The following is a 22,500-nucleotide window of genomic DNA, read 5'->3' as shown; positions in this document are numbered from 1 at the left end:
CACACACACATGTGACAAGTGTAAAGACAGTAGTTGTTATGCCATCATAATGCATTTCAGATTCTGTATCATTCCCGCGTGAGAAAAGAGAAGTTTGTTGTGGTCAAAATCTTCCATAAAATTGAAATAGTATTGGCACTTGCATGTAAATATATTTTTAAAAAAATGAAATAAATAAAATAAAATGTTCAATCCTGTATCATATTTATCGTGTATAAAGAGGGAAGGAGGCAGATTCTGTAGAATTGCCTCTGATGTAGCATTTGAAAAGTTAAGAAGACTTTCAAACATTCTGTACATGTTGTTATAGACCCAGCTGCTCCGTCATTGGAGAGAAGTTGGATGGACAGAAGGGTCAGAAAAAACCCCATCGATCGATACAGATTCCTTTGATTGTGAGGTGAAGACTCTATCGGAACGACCACCCACCAGTCCCCGACCTTTTTTTTCATAATACAGCTATGATAAGTAATAATCAATCGCGGTTTTGTGGTCTTGTAGTATGACACTTGCTTTCGGTACAGAGTTCCAGTCCCGCCCTGGGGACAAAGGTGAGTCACAATTGAGTCTTTTGAAAAGACTTTTATTCACATTCTATGACCGTACTCAGGTGTGAAATGAGTTAACAGCGTTGTCTCTGTCAATAAAAAAATTCGTAATATCGCCCAAAAGGTGTCATGTCTCGTCCTACAAGTTTTGTTACTGTTGGCTAGGGAAACCTTGTAAAGCATTTAGAGCATGTTAAGTAAATAGTGCTCATTATAAGCGATTGAGCTTTAAAAAAATATAAAAACGTTTATCTAAACCAAAATTGCAAAGGTAAAAACAAATAACAAAATAATACAAAATAGAAAATATAAACACACAAAAAAACTATAGTTGAACAACAAAACAACAGAAAACAGAAACTGCTGTGTCTACAACATTAACATTCGTCCAGATCATGGTGAATAGAGAGTGCGATATGAATGAATATTCTACAAAGATTCAAGTGTCTACAGTTCTTATTGTCATTGCTAGAAAAAGACACAAAAGCGTGTATGAGTCACGTCCCAAGCGTCCTATTTCCACCGCCAATTCTGACCAGTGGACAAATTCAATAAGGTGCCAGATTATTTCATTTGCCCTAGACTGTTCACAGTTCATCGTTGCTTTTCTCCGTTTCCCGTTCAATAAAATAGAACACAACAGTCCGTTCGTTCGATACGTTACCCTTTACATTATGCACAAGGGTAATGGCACATCACGGGGACATGAAAAATAAGCTTTTTGTGAACGCTCAAGGAACTATGGACCTTCTGTGGTCCGTGATTGGTCTTATATGTGAGTTTTGCAACCCAATCTTCTTCCTTTGATGCATTTTACCTTTGATAGTCTGGATGAAAAAAAAATTGTTGCCCCCAGAACTAAAGTTAGTCATAATGGACATAAAATATCATGTCACATCGAAAATTTAGTTCTAATGGCGCTAAAGGGGAGATTACTCCATTATCCTATATCATGGTCGTCTAAACCGACGCCGGATTTCTCGAAAATCGATCATTTGCAGGCATCTAAGAATCTACCAAGTAGGGTAGACCGTTAAATCAATTACTCGACAGCAAGAATTAAGGGAAATTGTTTGTCCAACGTATTGAAGGCACAATATTAGAATTAGAACATATAGTAATAGGCGCTTAGGCAACGCACTGTACAAAGAAATAAATCGTGGACATTGCTAATTGAAAATAAATATTATTAATCAGCTGCTTTAAACAAATTGAACAGGCTATAAAATTGCAGAGAGAGAGAGAAAGAGAGAGAGAGAGAGAGAGAGAGAGAGAGAGAGAGAGAGAGAGAGAGAGAGAGAGAGAGAGAGAGGTGAATCTAATTATGTAATAGTGATCAGTTCACAATAGGTTAAGGGGAAATAATTGAGCTTTTATATAGCTAAACGTACTCGAAGCGCTTTACAAAGGGTCCCTGGCCAACAGCAACACTTAACATGCAGGACATGACATGACGCCTGTTCGGCGATCGTACAGTTTTTCGGACAGAGACCACGCCGTTAACGAACAGGCACTCATTTTACACCTGAATACGGTGAGAGAATATGAGTAAAGAGCCATTTCCAAGAATTCAACTGTGCGCCGAGAGAGGCTCGAACCCAGGACCTTCCGATCCGAAAGCGAGTGCCATACCACATGACCACATAGCCGCACAAAGGAAACAGTTTAAATTGCACTCACTAAAGATCTTATAATTCCTTTCGTTTTTAGGATTTCGTTAGGAGTGTTGCAAGTGACTTTCTCATGCTAAGGGATCATGCACTTTTCTCCGTCTTCTGATCACAAGAATGAAAAAAAAAAAACCCCGAAAAAATTCTAATGAATAAAAATATAAAAAAAGGAAAAATTCAAATCGGATAATCTTCGAAACCATTACCATGACAATGACAATAGCCATACCCCCCCCCCCCCAACCACTCCAATAATGCAATGTAACATTATTCTAATGGTGACTGTAACACAGGCCTGGCTATACACCATTATTGTAAAGAGATACAAACACTGGAAGTACTAGCTAGTACTGTGGAGTACTAGTACTCGTGGTAGCGATCATCGCATCGATCAAGGGGATAGTGACCTTTGGGAAGATCTACCAGTGACAACCATAATAATATATGATTCTTACACTCTTGCTTTTTCGAATAGGATTCAATAGTCTGATGTCATGTCCGCCCAGCAGCGAGCAGCTTGGTTCTAAACAAAGAAAATCGGTACTTTTTATTCTTCATGCTGGCTAGAACTTTTTCACATGTCACGTGATCAGAATGTATAAAAGTCAAAACATGATCAGATATATAATGTATTTCTCCTATGGATAAACTTTTATTCTCGTCGGAGAAGTTTTTTATAAGGGCATGCGCCATTGTTCCGATAGTTTAGAACCAGTTACTAAGTTACTATGCGTCATTACGTAGATCCAGGTGCTGAGTCAGGGGAATCGTCACTGGTGTATCTTTATCAATAATGTGTTTGGCCCGTGTAGAGTCAATGTACTTTTGATACTTGGGTGAATTGTTGTTGTCATGTTCCAATATTGTGTAATTTTCACAATGTCTACCTAAAGAAATAAATATCTTAAAGCGCATAGAGTATGGTAATAAAATCCATGTATGGGAGCTCTGTATAAAAATTGAGATTTTACCCAGTTCATCATTGACTATAGAAATAAACTTCGATTCGGATGAGGTTATCAAAACAATAAGGAGGTGGAGATGGTATGGCGGTCTGGTTTCCATCTTCATCTACCAAAGATTGGATTGATGGGTCTATATCAGAATATAATATACAGTTTATCATCGGATTCACGCTATAGGAAAAACGGGATATGCTCCATTTCCGTTGTCTTTTGTGTGTGTGTGTGTGTGTGTGTGTGTGTGTGTGTGTGTGTGTGTGCGTGGCTCACTATGATTACGTTTATGTTAACAATGGTACAACAACATTCAGAGACTCAACCAGCACTTCAATCATTTTCTGACTAGTAACTCTTAGTCATCGAGGAGCTAAATTGTCAACCAATTCAACACGAAATTTACGTAATTCAACACTCAAATCCAAATGAATTGCTGCCTGAAGCTATTAGCTTCAATCAAGGGCTTTGGTACAGACCACAGTGTACTCCGAATGATGGAAAACACCTAAAATCAATTCTAGGAGTGAAATTCAATTTCATCCAAGAACAGACTGCATAAAAATCAATGCCAATAAAGTATTCAGCAATCTTGAAATTGAGTAAAAATAAAGGAAGCGTCCTGCGTTGTCGAAAGCAGTTACAAGTGGATTGCGTCAACGGACAGATTGACAGATGGAAGGGTGGATGGATTGATGAAAGAATAGAAAGACAGGTGGATGGACGAAGAGTCTTATCTAGTTGTTACACACACACACACACATACACACACATAAACACACATTAAAATCTATGATTATATATATATATATATATATATATTATATATATATATGAATAGATAAAAATATCGATATAATAAGAAAGAAAAAGAGAGTGGTAGGGTGGGGGATGTATGGCAAAGAAAGAGAACTTAAGAGAAAGAGAGGGAGAGAGAAGGAAAGAAAGAGAGAGAGAGAAGGAAGAGAGAGAGAGAGAAGAGAGAAGAGAGAAGAGAAGAGAGAGAGAGAGAGAGAGAGAGAGAGAGAGAAAGAAGAGAGGAAAAAGAGAGAGTAGAGAGAGATAGATAGATAGAGAGAGAGAGAGAGAGAGAGAGAGAGAGAGAGAGAGAGAGAGAGAGAGAGAGAGAGAGAGAGGAAGGGAAGGGCTACGGATGAAGAAGAAAGAGCGATAGGAAGATTATTCCTTTGTGATTATCCAAGTGTAAATTATTTTTGGCACCAGAGTTCCATTTCCGCACAGATAAAAAGCACACAAATTCTTTTCACTGACACATCACGCAAGGATAATTTCTAGATTTATAAAACCGCTCACACAGGTTCCCCTCCAACAGAAAAATAATGGGAAGTAACTACTTTTCATGGACTGCAATGACCAGAAAATGTAACTTCTAAAAATCGTTCGATCATTAATTTTTTTTTTTCAATTCGCATTAAAGATTTACAAGCTTTCTAAATGTTTACATATTGGATAATATTATACAGTTGTATCGTTGTGTGATAAAAAGAGCTGTAGGATTATATAACTTGACAACTCAGGGATACATTATAACAAATTATGTAAAGCAGTCATAGGATGCACAATCCTCAGAGTCTTATTTAGTATCAAATTATATTGCTATTTACTGTCTAACAATTCACAAGGGCTCATTAAGTAAAAGCAGACTGTTTTTTTTCTTTTCCAAATACGTCATTTTGAACGCTAATTTGAGAAAAATTGGACGTGAAAACAATACAAATGAGATCTGAGTAAAAAAAAAGGTATCTCAGCTATTAGTATTAATTGGAAACAGTGACTGAATTAGACTGGTATGCTTCATAGAACAAAACACTTTAGATAATTTCCTAATTGTTGACTTAATTCATTGACAAGCTACATCAATTTATAATCCTACACTTTTTTTTCTCTCACACATTGGCATAACATATTCAAATACGATGGAACGATAATTTTGGCAAAATGAACATAAGGGAGATGAGGGGCAATACGGCACTGTAAAATAAAATAATGCACAGTGACCATATGTATCGAGTTTTGCCCAATACTTTCCTGATTACGATTCACTGGACGTTTTTATCAGCATTACCTGATTCTATTTAATATAAGTTTAAAAAGTTCTCCTGTCTATAGATAGTATGCGCTTGGCTCAGAAGCTCATAACATTGCCATCCGGAAGTATAACGGACTAACACACAAAACTGTGTGTAACCATGAACTTTTATAGTCGGGGTAATACAGTTTAGTGAGAATCACTCACAAACGCGGATGGCAAAATATAATAACAAAGGCTTGAGTGACGTCATCTTCGATCTATTTATAAGCAATCAGGTGGTTAGGTCTACCCCCCACCCCCTTAAAAAAAGTAGTTACAAACGCTTGCGTTTATATCTCAACTGTTCTGTTTAGATTCAGGTAGGGTGCATCTTTTTTTATATTTATTTATTTTATCAAAACTGTCGGAATGTGGAAACGAACCATAAAAGATCTTTAGTTAATATCAATACTAAGACTTGTTTACTACTAAGCTTAAAATATCAATAATTTATTATTATCATTATTATAATTCTCTTTTTCAGGTTTCCTTTACAAGCCCAGTTGGCTTAAAAGCCAATAATTCTTAAATCTTTTATCAGAATACTATTTTTAATCTGTAAAATTCGATATTTAATGGATGCTGGTTTTAATCCGTAAAATTTTGAGATGATATTTAAATAATGGTTTTGTTCAACATTATGATCAATACTTTACTCCTAACCACTGGTGCTCAAAATTATAAAGTAATGTTTAAAGACGACGAAACTGCAATCACAGCTTTGCAATGATCGAATATAGCAAATCTGTTTAACAATTGCTTTAAATGTCGGATTAGAAAACTGTTGTAAACAATTTTGTAAATATCATGAGTTAGGCCCCTCCCCTACATCTCATGTTACATAAAATGATGAACAAAAGAGGCTTTTATTAAATCACAAAGTTGATGCTTTTCCACTACACAAATCTACAATGGGAAGGGGGGGGGGTGATTACGTTTAAGATATAAAACATTGCAGCCCTCTTGTAACTGCAATGAGAGAGAGAGAGAGAGAAAGAGAGAGAGAGAGAGAGAGAGAGAGAGAGAGAGGGAGAGAGAGATAGAGGGAGGGAGGGAGAGAAATAGATAGATAGATGAATAGATAGATAGACAATTAGAAAGAATGCAGACTTCAATATCGTGGTTAAATCTTAATAATAGATAGATAAATAGATAGGTAAATAGAGATAAATAGATAGATAGATTGATAGAGAGAGAGAGAGAGAGAGAGAGAGAGAGAGAGAGAGAGAGAGAGAGAGAGAGAACACGAAAGATCAATATGAATATAATGATATAAAATACCTTACTTAAAACCCAAAAAGAGTGTGAATACTATAACGCCATATAAGTATTTTCATCTTCTTTTCGCCGATCAGGCATTAGTTTACAAGTAAGAGCCTTATTTATGTTTCACATCGGAATCCTCTGACACCCGTTACCATCCCATAGGAGAATAATATGTCATTCTCTACGTCTAGTATTTATTTATTTAAAGATTGTAAATGGTGCAGCGTATTATTTAAGACGTTGATTTAATTTGTGAAGATTTAAAAAATGAATTTATCAACACCCCCTCCCCAAAAAATAATGAATAAAATACGAAAAAACAACAAAAAAAACAACAAAAAAAAAAAAAACAAAAAAAAAACAAAAAACAAACAAACAAAAAAAAAACAACAAACCCCCCCCCCCCAAAAAAAAAAAAAAAAAAAAAAAAAACAACAAAAAACAAAACAAAAAACAAAACAAAAAAAAAACAAAAACAAACAAACAAAAAACATTGGTCTCCAAACATTTCTTCAGCCGATGAGAAAAATAACAATTTTTGATAATATTCTATTATTTCTTCATTTGTCAAACTTTTAACGCCTTTTCTAAGATCAAAATTCTAAACTCTGAGTTTAAAAGCTTTTTCAATGGGTTTATTCTAAAAAATCCGTTTTAGAATAGTTTTTAACTAGGAGGTGATAAGAAGATAATAATTTAAACACTCGATCATAGCCCTCGTTCACCTTTTTTTGGGAGCTTTTTTATATAGCGCAATATCCACTCAATGTGCTCAAAGCGCTTTACAAGGGGTACCTGGTCAACAGCAACATTTAACATGTAGGACAGGACATGATGCCTGTTAGGCGATATTACAATTTTTAGGACAAAGACAACGCTGTTAACGGTCAGGTACTCATTTTACACCTGAGTACGGTGAGAGAATGTGAGTAAAGAGCCTTTTCCAAGGACTCAACTATGCGCCGAGCGAGGCTCGAACCCAGGACCTTCCGATCCGAAAGCGAGTGTCATACCACTAGACCACATAGCCGCACTTACTAAAATAAAGTCACATCATAAGGCAACAATCACCAAAACGAAAGTGAAAGTAAGTTTTTGTAAGTAGTGCTCAAGGAAACGAATGATCCCATTCATTGCACAATACGCTTCAACAGTCTTAACGTCACTTCCCTCGTAATACGCATGGTAACTTAGTAACTGGGTCTAAACTATCGGAACAATGGCGGACGCCCTAATGAAATACTTCTCCGACGAGCATAAAAGCGTATCCAGAGGAAAAAAACCCATTATAAATCTGATTATGCTTTGACTTTTACACGTTCTGATCACAAGACATATGAAAAGTTCTAGCCAGCGTGACGAATAAAAAGTACAGATTTTCTTTGTTTAGAACCACGTTGGCCGTCGTTGCTGGGCGACGTGACATCAGACTATTGAATCCAATTGATTATATCTCACAATTCACTTTCTTTTGGTGCTCGTCCCCTTGCATTGTTTGAGCAGTGTCAGGCGATGAGATAACGAAGGCTACTTTTCAACTCTTCAATCCAAAGGTGAGTGCTTTATTTAAAAACTACGCTCTTGGTTTCCTACTTTTTTGTGCGGCTATGTTATCTTGTGGCATGACACTCGCTTTCGGATCGGAAGGTCCTGGGATCGAGTCCAGCTTGAGTGTCGCATGATTGAGTGCTTGGAAAAAGCTTTTTACTCACATTTTTCACCGAACTGTTGCCTAGTGACTCCTTGCCATGCGATTTGAGCACGTGTAGTGGTTAATGCGCAATACAAAAGCTCAATATTTTTTACCTACCATCTTTATGCTTTACCTGTTGAGCTTCTGACCTCTTTCTCCTTTGACCCCCTCCCCCTCCTTCTATGCAATGCATCCTTTACTGATGAAACCTTATAATCAATTCATTTTTTCTCATATAATATACAGTCATGAACATCTCAGTTTAATATCCTGAAAACTATCACCAGCATCGTGCGATGATAGCAATGGATGTACGGGTATTAATCCCTGTCGTATTGATCTGGGCGGGAACCGGACACAAAGCGAGTACGGAACTAAATAATTATGTTTGCACAGTCCATCAAGCAGGCATAATGCGGTAATAATAAGTTATAAATGATTTGGCTTGATTACACTGTCAGTCCACATTGTACACAACAAATTGCTACGTGTTTGGGTCTGAGGCGACGTATACTTATTTGCAGGTCTGAGAACCCAGGTTTTTATGGGCTCCTTGTTGTTTAGGAAATTTGTAATCTCAAAACAACGCACAATATTATTGTCCTTTACAACAGTGTTAAATCAAGGCCACAACAGCGTTCGGCTATCAGAGCTTCAAATATTATTATGTGCACAGCTTTGTTGTCTACGGTATGGCATTCGCCATTCAACGTGGAGGTCCTTTATTCCAGTTCCTCTCTGATCGGCGCAAAGTTGAACCCTTGAACCTCTTTACTCACATTATCTCGACCTTTCCATAGGTAAAATGAGAACCTGGTAGTTAACAGCAGTGTCTCGGCTAAAAAAATTAAATAGCGCCGTGCAGGCATGATGTATAACCATTAATGTTAAGTATTGACGTTGGCATGGGACCCCTTCTAAAGCGCTTTGAAAACATCTTGGTGAATATTGAGCTCTATAAATGTTCAAGCTAAATCCGTATTTTATTTTTTAAACTGCATTACTACGTTACTGATAAAGGTGTTCACTTTGAGAAGGTATTCTATTCTATAAATGGTGGTACCACCATCATCATCATCATGAGGCTAGCAAATTTAATCAGATCAAGTTATCGCCTTGACCTAGTATTATTGTGCGGCTAAGCAGTGTGGTTCTTCGTCATGTCACACCTATTAGATAATCTGTGTGGTAAATAAATAAATAAAAAAAATAACTCCCTATATTCATCCCATAGGTGGAATTTGTCTTTTGGGTCTATTCCAAGGAAGTCAAGACTGAAATAACCCAGGCGTGAGCCACAAACTGAACTAGGACGAGGTGGCTTGCTCAATGCTGCACAGTGCAACGGGTATTCGATCTCGGTACCTTTCGGTTACGAAGCAAAGACCATACCGCTGAGCAATGCTGTAAATTCTACACGATTATAATAAGTGGTCTGAGTAAAATCTGAAGTAGTACGTGTATCTCAACTTTCGTACTCATTTTGATGTTTATCAGAGTATCATTATATCCTCATCCCACACTTTAACATTCTTTCTCTCTTACTCATTCCACTCTCTCTCTCTCTCTCTCTCTCTCTCTCTCTCTCTCTTCTCTCTTCTCTCTCTTTCTTCTCTCTCACTCTTACTCTCTCATGATCATCATCATCATCATCATCATCATGATCATCATCATCATCATCATCATCATCATCATCATCATCATCATCATCATCATCCTCATCATCATCATCATCATCATCATCATCAACAAAAACAACATCATCATTATCATCAGGATAGTCGTCATAATAGTAATCAACACTATAGTATTAGCATCATCCCTATCATCAACAATTCAACTGTACTCTACAACCATCGCCACTACGGTCACTAAAGTACATAATATATATAAGTCCGGCCTGGGCTGCCATAATCCCATAATACGCCTTTTTTTTTTACATGTTATCCCGAAAACCTCCCATATCTACTTTAAATATTGATCGATTAAAATAACCCACAATCTGTCAAAAATCCTTCGTTAAAGTCTCCGGTTTAGAATGTTCAATAGCTGATGGTCGAACTAATCGAGCGATGTATTATGATGTTAACTTTTTTCTGTCCAAAATTCAAAAGTGTGTTTTGTTAAAGTGTGGCAATAAGAGTCAGTCTACCTATATTTCCGATCTGTCGTTGGTGAGACCAGTGAGTGGTGAAATCAATGTGTCACCATCGATTTGTGGTTATACTTCTTCCCTACGTCATTCTCGACACACCGATAGTATGACAGACGGATAGAGACCAATAATGGACAGACACCCAGGCGCTTACATCCCGCCCGAGACGAAGAGATAAATAGGAAGTTACAAAATGATAAAAAGAAAAACAACACAATAAAGGAGAGAAACAAATATAAATAAATGATGAAAGGTCATTAGGTCGTGATAAAAAAGATACCCTAATAAGACAAAAATAAAAGCAACGGGCTGGTGATAAAACTAAATAGCACGGTGATTACATAACATGTATACTAAATAGATAGATTAACAAAATATTAAGCAATAAGTTAGATGAATCTATATTATGGGAAACTATAAAACAAAAAAGAATTAAGTAAACGAATACAATCATCAATTGACTCATTTCAAAATGTTGCCCGTTTGTTGTGACCCTGTTGTGTAGCGCTGTGGTTTTGCACTTAAACAAAGCGGCTCAAATTAGGTGTGAAAGTTAAAGCCAACAACTAGCCACCTCAATGCTATGCTCTAAGGAAGGCATTGTGCACATATTTTCCATCTATCGGAGATGGACGTTAATTTGGAGATGTCTTTGGTGTAAAGCACAGTGTTGTCTTTACACGGCAACTTGTACTTTGTCCGATAACCTGAGAGTTTTGTCCTATGACTTTACCCAGTTAACTGAGGTACCCTGGAAAAACGACCATTTTAAGATTTCTTCAAATGATATCAATCGATTTATACGACCTCATCTTGGCAAAGAAGACTCCTTGATGATTATAATATAGTAAGTATTGAAATAGAGAGTTAAAGGCACACAGATAGATGTGTAGGTATGTAGATGGATAGGATACCCATGTAGAGATAGATAAGGTGATTGAATGATAGAGTGGGAGAAAACAAGTAGATAGAGAATGAAAAATAGACTGGGAAAGTTACAAAGATAAGGCACGGAAAAGAAAGAAAGAAGTGAGAGAGAGAGAGAGAGAGAGAGAGAGAGAGAGAGAGAGAGAGAGAGAGAGAGAGAGAGAGAGAGAGAGAGAGAGAGAGAGAGAGAGAGAGAGAGAGGGGGGGGGGGAAGGAGGGAAGAAGGGGGTGAGATAAAAAGAGATAGAAAATGATGTTTAAAAAAAGTAGTAAAAATGGGCAGGACAAGATTATTTTTGTGTGGAAGGACAGACAGACAGAGAGAGACAAACAGACGGAAATACTAAGAAAGAAATAGAGGGACAGACAGACAAAGAGACAAACAGACAGATCTGTGATGAAAATTAATATAATTTTACCATATTTTTATATACTGTTAGGGAGGCTTCACTCAGCTCCCAATTTCAGTCTGCCTTCCTAACGAAAATAATTCTCAGTGTTGAATTGTCAAGGGAATTCTGTACGAAATGGATTGTCGTCTGTGAATATATGTGACAGTTTATACCGAGAAAGTAATTGGGGGTTGTGATGGAGCCTGAATAAAAGGGATGAGCACGGATGGTCAGGAAAGAAATGTCTTCAAAACAAAAACAAAGAAAACAGTGAGCTTTTTATTCAGCGCAGTATCCACAAATTGTGTTCAGAGCGTTTTGCAAGGAGTCTGAAGCCAACAGCTACTACATAAAACAAATAGGATGAGACATGTTGCCTGTATTTGAGGTACAAATATTTTTACAAAAGAAATAACACAGGTTCCGGCTGAGTACTCATTTTGTACCTGCATGCGGCGAGAAAGTGTGGGTAAAGAAAAGCCTTTTCCAATGACTCAATTTTGTGCTGACCAGACTGGGACCCGAACCAGGGACCGATCGGTCCAAAGACAGGTAACTGACCACAAAACCTAAAAGTTCCACTGAAAAAAAAAGAATTTTTAAAACTAAGTATTTGGCATTTAAAAATCAGTCTTTATGGCTTCGAGTCCTCGGAGTTTAACCATTTAATTTAACTGTCGTACTCCGAAGAGACACGTGTTTAAAAATTTGGCTAGAAAACTCGTCCTTCAAATATCCCGGACCTCGCGCGAGAGAGTTTTTGCTAAGACGACGGACAATTTCATCGATCGATATTTGAAGGAAGGGTTTTTCTGGCCAAATTTTTAAATAAATGTATTTCCAGAGTACGGCAGATAACTGATTAACTGCTTTCTTTATAGCACGGACTGGAGATCGACTGTTGCCTTTTATGTTCTCAATTATGGGGCGATATTCGATGGGAGGGCACATTTAATCAGAGTTGATATCTGACAAATTCACTATCGGGAAGACCTTTCAATACCGATCTATCTATCTTGAATCGAACTAGGCCTGTTTGCCCGTGAGCCGGGCGCTCTCGAATCCCATTGATCATTAGTCGTTCTGGTATTGTGTGGGTCCTATTGGGAGTTTGTTATCTAAATGTTTAAAAAAAAACAGGGAGAGAAGATACCACAAGAAAGGTGCATAAAGATAGAGATAGATAGATAGATAGATAGATAGATAGATAGATAGATAGATAGATAGATAGATAGATAGATAGATAGATGGATGAATAGATATAGGAGATGGGGCGTGAGAATTGTAATATAGAAAAACAAAACTCAAAGCAGGGGTCGTAACAAGGACCAAGTTAGAAAGCGTGTGTCATACCATAAGATTACAAAGCCGCAAAATAACACAATGACAAAAGACGTACAGTATAGTATTTTAAATCCGCATAACTATTATTATGAGAAACGTGGTCATTGTAAGGCGTGCGGGCATATTCTAAAGTACAAGCAGGAAAAACTAAAAGAGCATTGAAACATAAAATTATCGATCCTGTTAATTCAAGAAGCTGAGGACGCACTCATACGAGTAGTGGCGTATAATGTGGAGTTCCTAATTCGAGTCTTAATGGCTGCACTCTCCTGAAATTTACATCTTGAACCCCCATTCGCAGATAGCGAAGTGAGGAAAATTGATGAACATATAATTAGATGGATATATAGGGAGAAAGAAAGAAAGAAAGAGAGAGAGAGAAAGAGAGAGAGAGAGAGAGAGAGAGAGAGTGAGAGAGAGAGAGAGAGAGAGAAGCCGAAAAGGTAAGTGAAAAAAGCCGAAAGAGAAATGTATAGAGTAGATAAAGATGAAGAAAGAAAGAAAGAAAGCGAGAGAGAGAGAGAGAGAGAGAGAGAGAGAGAGAGAGAGAAGAGAGAGAGAAAGAAAGATAAAGAGAGAGAGAGAGAGAGAGAGAGACTGAGAGGGGAAGATTATATATATATATATATATATATATATATATATATATATATATATTACATGGAGAGAAAGAGAGAGATATAAGTGAACAGAGAGAGAGATGATAGATAGATAGAGAGAGAGAGAGAGAAAGAGAGAGAGAGAGAGAGAGAGAGAGAGAGAGAGAAAAGAGAAGAGAAGATAAGAGAGAGAGAGAGAAAGAAAAGAGAAGAGAAGATAAGAGAGAGAGAGAGAGAGAGAGAGAGAGAGAGAGAGAGAGAGAGAGAGAGAGAGGGGGGGGGGGGGGGGGGGGGGGGGGGGGGGGGGGGAGCTGGAGACGAAGATGGATGAAAAAGAAAGTGGAATAAGCAGAGAGAGGTAGAAAGCTGTTTTGTATTTCTCATGTCTTTTATATTATTGTTGGGCATACTAATCGTACCAGTATAATCACGTCTTCACAATGTCTACAACTGGTATTACGACTAATCACCGGATGTAATGTTTTATTCTATCTTTTATTTATATCTTCCTCATTCATATCTCCACATTTTAATGATTTAAACATAAAGAGTATGCTGACGTGCTATGACAAATCAACCTTTTTTCATTTTTATTTTTGGCCAGAAATGTTTGGCTTAAAATATTAACTAATCAAGATGACCCAAAAATTGTCAAAATTATTATGCCTGAGACTTTAAATAAGTCACAGTTTTAAGAATTTGTGACAATTGAATAATTGAATAATGGATAATTGAATTATAAAAAATAATTATGGCTAAAAATTTAAATAGTACTTTTAGTCAGTCTATGCGGTATACAAAACTGTTCTTTCTCAGTTGTTTGATGTATGAAATAATGCCTTATGTTTAGAATCCCTTCCCTCCCTTATTATCGATCTTTGATGTATTTGTAAAAGACAACGTTATGCCTTGAGGATAGGAGATTCTCTTTAATAATCTAATCACCCGACCCACTACAAGTCGGCCGCTTCAAAATAATATCAAGAATAATAAATAAATAAATAAATAAATAAATAAATAAATAAATAAATAAATGAAACTAGAGTCTTGAAGCCCGTGGTGAATATTGTGACGTTGCGAGCAAACACATGCAGTGTTGTTATTACTCACTCTCATTTACGTAAAACGATCTTGGGTTTGAACCCCATTAAAGTGACTTGATTTTTTTTCTGTTATATTTTAAATTATTCCCTTTCCTCCACGACATCGTAAGATATCGTCGCCTATCATTCCACGAAGGAATATAGATAATTCATGAAACAATATGTTTGATGTCAACAAGAATCGCCTATGTTGTCCAAGTGAGCAAATTGGGGGTTAATAAACTTTCTGACGTATTGAGCAATAAAGTGTTATTCCACCCCTCCCTTTGGAATATCCTATCATTTCTTAGCAAGTAGTTGAATTATGCTTTGAACGCGTTGAATAACAATTTCGATATTTTTTTATCGTGAAATAACACATACTCGCAAGCTCGTAGTGTTATTTTAATAAATAAATGAAATAACTGCATATTATATTCCGTTCAATTGTTTTTCTATTAAATGTTTTTCTTAGATATGGGAATAAAGTATTATAATAATTGCAATACGATTCTTAAGCCAAATCGGAAACTTGAAAAAAAGACTTCGTGGACTTGGTATTGCAGCTCTCGGATCAATATTATAATTCCCGAAATTGGGAAAAATCCTATATTGTTTTATAACGTTTTTGGAATAAAATCTTGATGCAATATTTCATACCCTATTGTCTTCAGCAAACAGTTCCACCAGTCAGCATTTTAACCTAACCTTAGGTATTGGATGCAACCTGCGTGCACATATCTGCAGGTTTGATAGCCCAATACAATTAGGGCTTGGTTATATTGTTGTAATGGACAATATTTTGCATCGGTTTGAAAGTATATACCATTACAACAATGAGCCAATAACAACTTGAGTTATCAAACCTACCAATCTATGGACCAGCATTTAGCCAATTAATAAAAGAATAGAGAGAAAATAAAGTGTAAAAACATAACTACCAAAACTACATTGGGTAAAAGCATTTCATAGACGAAATAAAAGGTAGGAGAAAAAAAAATAACAAAGTCGACAGACAACACGACTAACAAGCCTCTCAAGACAAATACATAGAAGATTTGGAAAAGAACATTATTTGTCAATGACTAGGAATCTAACCGGTATCACAAGGGGACAAGAAACATACTAATAGTAGAAGAAACGTCCGGAAAAGAACACGAAAACAGGCAGATGAGTAAACTTAAGAACAGGGATCGCCCGGATGAGGGTGGTCTGAAATAAGCCTCTTTAGGCTTATGGAGATCTCATTAGGATGTTATGATCAATATTACTGTGGACTGCTGGTCATCACAAAGGATCCTCTTTTCGTTTGATGGCGATGGCGGTGTCTAATGGTGTGCTGTAATTCAAGGCTTCAATATCGTGCTTTAATAGTTTGCTTTGCAGCAGTGAAAAAGATTATGATCTTTGTAACTGGCTTGTTTCATTGTTATCTTGAATCGAAAAAAATAACAAACAAGTAATTATGTTTTGAATAAACAAATAAATCTTACTGACGGCGACATTTTTTTTTGCTGTAAAAAATATACCATTAAGTTGAATCTTATGCAATTCCAAGCAATGCCATTTATTGTGATCGTCTTTGCCATGTCATTATGTTTTGTTAAGCTCTTTATTAGTATTAAATCGTCCCAGAATTAATCTAAAACCATTTTGATTTGTTCCAAAATCATGGCTCTGTTTTATTTCAAACAGACCTGTTATGCTTTGTTTTATCTAATTCATTCTCAAAATAGTAAACAATTTAAAAGAAAAATAATGCGTAAGAGCCTGCATAAGTGTGTTTATAAAACAAATGAATTGACTAATTATGCACAGTAACAAATAAAATATTGTGAAACCCATGAGTATATAATAATATTGTATAAAAGAACAAAAACCATTGTATAAAACCATTGCAGCCTTTTGATGTGAATTATTTGTACATGAATGTAAGATTGAGAATTTGATAACATCAAAATGTAGACGTCTAACTTTTTAAAAAAATTATTGTTTTATTATATTTATAGCTTGTTAACATTTAAAAAACTATTAGCGTGCGATTAAAATATTATAATAGTGCATTATTCTCTCTTGCTCCAAGAGGTCTGTAAACAAGATCAAGTTACAGTCAAGGGTGGTGCGTCGTAGGGAAAGCGGAGATTAAAATAAAACTTGGGCTTTTATACGTATAGTACGTATAATATCCACTTACGTGTCCAAAAAGCTTTACAAGGTATCCTTAGTCAACAGCAACACTTAACATGTAGGACGCGATAGGCGCAGAGTAAGGCGTTATCACAATTTATTTCAACTCTGTTACCGACCACGTACTCATTTTACACCTGACTAAATAAATAAATAAATAAATAAATAAATAAATAAATAAATAAATAAATAAAATTCCCTTTATTCATCCCATATGGGGAACTTTTTCTCTAGGGTCTATTCCAAGGGAAGACTGGAATAACCCATGCGTCAGCCGCAGTGCAGGGCCGCAAATTGAACTAAGGCGAGGTGGCTTGCTCAGATCAAGGCCACACAGCGCAGTGGCGAGTAATCGAACTCGGTACCTTCCGTGTACGAAGCAAAGACCGTACCGCTGAGCCATGTTGTACGGTTAGGGAATATGACTAAAGTGCCTTTTACAAGGACTCAACTATGCGCCAGCAAGAGCCGGAACGAATTAGGGACCTAGAGGCCTAAAAACTAGTACTAGAGCACAAATCTTCGTTACAAATTCATACATACATTTCGGGTGACTCAACACATGTCTGTGATAGTGACACACACCGGATCCGACAATTTTGTTTTTGCGGTGACTTAGGCCTATGTATCGGCAGGAGATGTCACCAAAGTGTATTACTTTCACCCTTTGAGGATTAACGTCATTTTTTAAAGCTCATGATTCAGGCTGAATGTGCGACTTGCTTCACCTCAACATCAACCCTCTAACCCGGATTAGAATGCCATGTCAACTCTCTCTCTCTCTCTCTCTCTCTCTCTCTCTCTCTCTCTCTCTCTCTCTCTCTCTCTCTCTCTCTCCCTCTGTGTCTTTCTCTCCCTCTCTATCTCTCTCCCCCCTATCTCCCCCTTTCTCTCTTATTCTCTTTCTCTCTCTCTCCCTCTCTTAATCTCTATCCTATTGGTATATTAACAATAATCAAGTATTGCAATGTTGATAGATCTCCTCTCTCTCATATCCATCTCTCTTTCTCTCTGCATAAACACAAATACAGACACACACACACACACACACACACACACACACACACACACACGTGAAGTATGCGATATGAAATTTTATCATACTAAGCTGCTAGAAACTATGAGATTTTAGAAAGTACTGAAAACAAAGACGAACAAGAAGAACGTACTGAGCGTTTCGGGCTTAAATCCTTTCTTCAGCTGACGACAAAAACAGAGATTTAATTTTCCAGTCTTATTGTAAGCACAAATCAATTTCGTTGGAATTAAACGATATGCATTGCCCGTGGCTCAATAATTTGATTATGAACAAAAACCCTCAAATCTAATATTACAGTTTCTCTTCGCATTGGCAACATTTTTGCAATACCTTATTTTTGTTGAACTAAATGTTCATTCTGTATTATTCCCTCTATATTTCTATTTCAAATTGCTAAACCAGCAGACCGAAAACAATTTGATTATTTCATCCATTTTCGATCTTTTAATAAGTTTTGTGGACACCACGCGACGGGAGACATAGGAAATGTTGAGGAAATGACATTTTGGTTTTCAAAATCTTACGTGACTAAATCTGGGGATACATATTATTTTACTCAAAAGCAATGAGTAGAAAATTGTCTGGTAGAATAACTGTCCCATAAAAAAATGCATATTTCTTACCAAGAAAGAATGTCAGAAAAGTAGAATTCAATCTTTAAAATAATCAAAAACTATGACTTATTATGTCAAAGATTATATTTTGAAGGTATGGATATACATGTAACTACCCACGATCGTTAGCTCTCAACTCATTGCAGTAACAGTTTTCTAAATAACAAAATATCAAATGTTCGCAGTATTATTATTTCTAAAAAAAAGAGCAACTACCAAAACGAAGTTCGAGACTTTTAAAACTTTAAACAATAGACGTACTCAAAACGCTTTACAAATGGTCTCTGTCTAGCCAACAGCAACACTTAACATGTAGAACGGGACATGACGCCTGTTAGGCGATATTACGATCTTTTTCGGACAGAGAGAATGTGAGTAAAGAGTCTTTTCCAAGGACTCAACTATGCGCCGAGTGAGGCTCGAACCCAGGACCTTCCGATCCAAAAGCAGGTGTCATACCACAAGGACCACATATCCGCACATAGTGGAAACATCCAAAAATACTCATTCGCCGTCACTAAGTCCGTTGTTTGTTATCAGAGTTCAAACAACGAAGGACTTTCTGATCCCAACAGCACCATCAAGGCACAAATGAAAACAACCCTGTAATTCTAATAACAAAAGATTTAAAGAACCCCGAGAGAGAATGTGTCTCATTCTCCTTGGTTTAACCCGTGGCAGATCGAGGTGTCGCCCCCTTCTTCGGTTCCATAGCTCAGTTGACAATGAAACCGTCTAGACTCTAGACACCATTTTTGAATACAGGGAGAAAAGGTTTAAAAGGTTTTCTCGCTTTCGGTAGGTACAATTCATTTATGGTCGTTGTTAGCCGCCTCTTTCCTTTTCTTTTTTTTTTCGTTTGATCTGGTGTTCCAGAACAAGCGGTTGTCTGTATTTAGGTTGCTGATCTCTTAATATGTGCGGCTATGTGGTCTAGTTGTAAAACACTCGCCTTCGGATCGGAAGGTCCTGGGTTCGTGTCCCTAGCGCGCATTGTTCAGTCATTGGCAAAAGCTCTTTACTCACATTCTCTTGTCGTACTCAGGTGTATATGAGTACCTGCTCGTTAACAACGTTGTCTTTGTCTGAAAAAAATAACAAAACTTGTAATATTGCCTAACAGGCGTCATGTTTCGTCCGACATGTTGAGTGATCTGTTGGCAAAGGTCTTTGAGCACGTTTAGTGGATATTGCTCTATTTTAAAGTTAAAGTTCTTGATATAGTTGCAGAGAAGAATGGTAAAATAGATTTTTGAAAATGAGTTCTGTCTATCCCAAAAGAAATAAATTTGTCTTACATGTAAAATGATTGCGAGGGACGGAGATGTATGATCGAGTACATAAGGCATAGAAATAATACCCCGACGTGTTACCCAGCTATTCTCATCTCGATCATTCCTTGTTCAAGAAAACTAGCACCTACTCAAAAAATTTTGGCGCTGTATTGCGGCTGAAACCTGGGCTTTCTTTGAAAGGGAACTTAGTCTTCAAAACGTGGCCTTTTGTTTTTCAGTCTTTATGGTTCAAATTTGTATTTTTGTTCTCTTGTTCGTATTTGGTCCTAAGAAGAAAGTTCACGTCGTTGTCTATGCCACAATCTAGGTTTGAAATATTAATTGTAGATTATACGATTCTTACACTCTTGCCTTTTGGAATTCCGGATGTGTTCCCAACCGATGCGCGAGCTTGCGAGTGCGCGTTGGGAACAAAGTTCGAATTCCAAAACGCAAGAGTGAAAGAAGATATTTATTCTACCCCTCAATCAATTCTAATTTCATCATCTTTGAATAAAATAAGACATGTTCAAAAACACTTAAATAATACTTCTTTTTAAAGAATCAAATTTTTAGTGAAATTTAAAGATTATTACGTGTTACTATAACTTAGGGAGCGGGAGAGAATAATTAAGATTTTAGAATTCCATTGTTGTTGAAGAGTGCAGAATGATTTTCATCTCATTCTGCATAGTGAGTCATTTACGTTTCCTTAAACACAAAATATTTCCAGCCCAGTTTCCTGCGAAAATAGTTTATAATACTTTGAAAATCCCTCAAAATGACACAAAAATTGAGCCCGGGACTTCCTGGATTGGCTCATGACATTACAGCCACTAGACCAACATTTTTAGCACCCATGGCCTACAACTCGATTTCATTTGCAATGAATTTCGCTATGATTTGTCAAAACTGTAAGAACATCCCGTTCTATCTTTTATGACCTGTAATAAAAGATTTAATAGACAGTAACAACCCGTGACTTGATAGCGTTGTCACCACGACCCCTGGTCATCTTGGGCATAACAAAACCCATTAAGACCAACTTATCCCAAGACACACCCTCGAAAGTAGCCGTTAGAATAATAATAATAATAATAATAATAATAATAATAACAATAATAATAATAACATTAAGAACACTCAACATTTGTTTAATTCCCCGAGAGGATGTTTCTTGCGAAGTTAGCGTTTTGTATTTATATCTATCCATCGCTAATTGTTACATACTTGCTTAAATATTCACACACACACACACACACACACAAACATATATATATATATATATATATATATATATATATATATATATATATATATATATAGATTGATAAATAGATAGATATAGCGTATGCAAATTGCCTTTGGGTAGTAGGGGGGTAATGACCATCAAAATTATTTTTTAAATGGTGAGAAAACAAGAGTACGAATCAGAAAAAAATCACCACCCCCCCCTCCCCCCCAAAAAAAAACCCCCAACAATACAACAAAATAAAAATGACAACAAAACAAACAAACCAAGCAACCATCCCACACACAAACCATACAAATCTACCCCCCCCCCCCCCCTTTCCCCAATAAAGCACCACGAAAAAACCCCTCTCAAACTCTCTCTCTCTCTCTCTCTCTCTCTCACAAGCACACACACACACACACACACACACACACTCACAAACATAAACCAAACACCCCCCACCCCCCCCTAATAAATAAATAAATAAAACAACAAATTATATAATATTGTAAAGCTCACAACCTGGTCAATAGCCCTATAAATGAGTTTTTAATTTTAATACTTTTAAACAAGTTTTTGCTGGTAACAGAAGCAAATTATTGTCTTCAAATGTTTGAAACGTTCACGAAAGGCTTGGGATAATTTAAATCGATCTAAATCTAAAGTAAACGTTTTGTTGTCAAAATGAAAAAAAGCAAAAAAGTATTTTGTCGATGCACGACAGCACAGAAAACTCAAATTTCCCAACACAGAGATCGGTTGTGCTCTATTCTGCTATACCATTGTACTATTGCTATTATCACTAGGGTCAATATAACGCACTGCTTCTACGATACAGCTAATATATTCGACTTGAGCCGTCGCTGAATGGCACCGCAACAGATATGAATATTAACCGGCTTAAAATCGCTTTACACTCAAGGGCCTCGCTTTGAGGGACACCCACCTTGTGAAGCCTGCTCTGTAATGGTCTTTGATAGCTCTCAAACCAAGGGGCAGTATTATTGTAAATAGGCGTAATAATAACTTGAGCTTTCTTGGTAGTGGTCAAAGCATTCTGTTGTTCTTTCCTAATATTTAAAGGGATTTTATTCGTATACGGGAGAGTGAATGTGGACCGCCTGGAATAATATTATAAGATATTTTTAGCAGCACACGCCGTAAAACGTAAAACCTATAACGTGACCCTATACTGATTATAAAATTGGGGAAATCTTTCACGACGTGTAAATAACACTGAAAAAATGTTTTGTTTACATTAGATCATATTCTATTTAACAGTAAGTCGTATTTACGTGATTCGGCCCCCGGAACGGTTTTTTTTTGTGGAGGGGGGAGGGGGGGGATGGAGGGGGGGGGGGGATGGGGGGGGGGGGAAGATCCATCAGCACATTTCGTTTGTCAGTTCTTAAACACACAGAAGGGCTT

At 36.8% G+C, this 22,500-nt stretch overlaps 1 protein-coding gene across 3 annotated transcripts in view; it reads right to left on the bottom strand.

Annotated features, from left to right (window-relative positions):
- Positions 1 to 22,500, bottom strand: part of LOC144962952 (uncharacterized) — a 217,484-nt gene that overhangs the window by 45,014 nt on the left and 149,970 nt on the right. The window lies entirely within an intron of this gene.

The sequence above is a fragment of the Berghia stephanieae genome, chromosome 1 (assembly GCF_034508935.2).
Source record: "Berghia stephanieae isolate SIO BIC M18660-M18661 chromosome 1, UCSD_Bste_1.3, whole genome shotgun sequence".
Lineage (NCBI taxonomy): Eukaryota > Metazoa > Mollusca > Gastropoda > Nudibranchia > Aeolidiidae > Berghia > Berghia stephanieae.
This window is presented reverse-complemented; position numbering and strand designations above follow the sequence as displayed.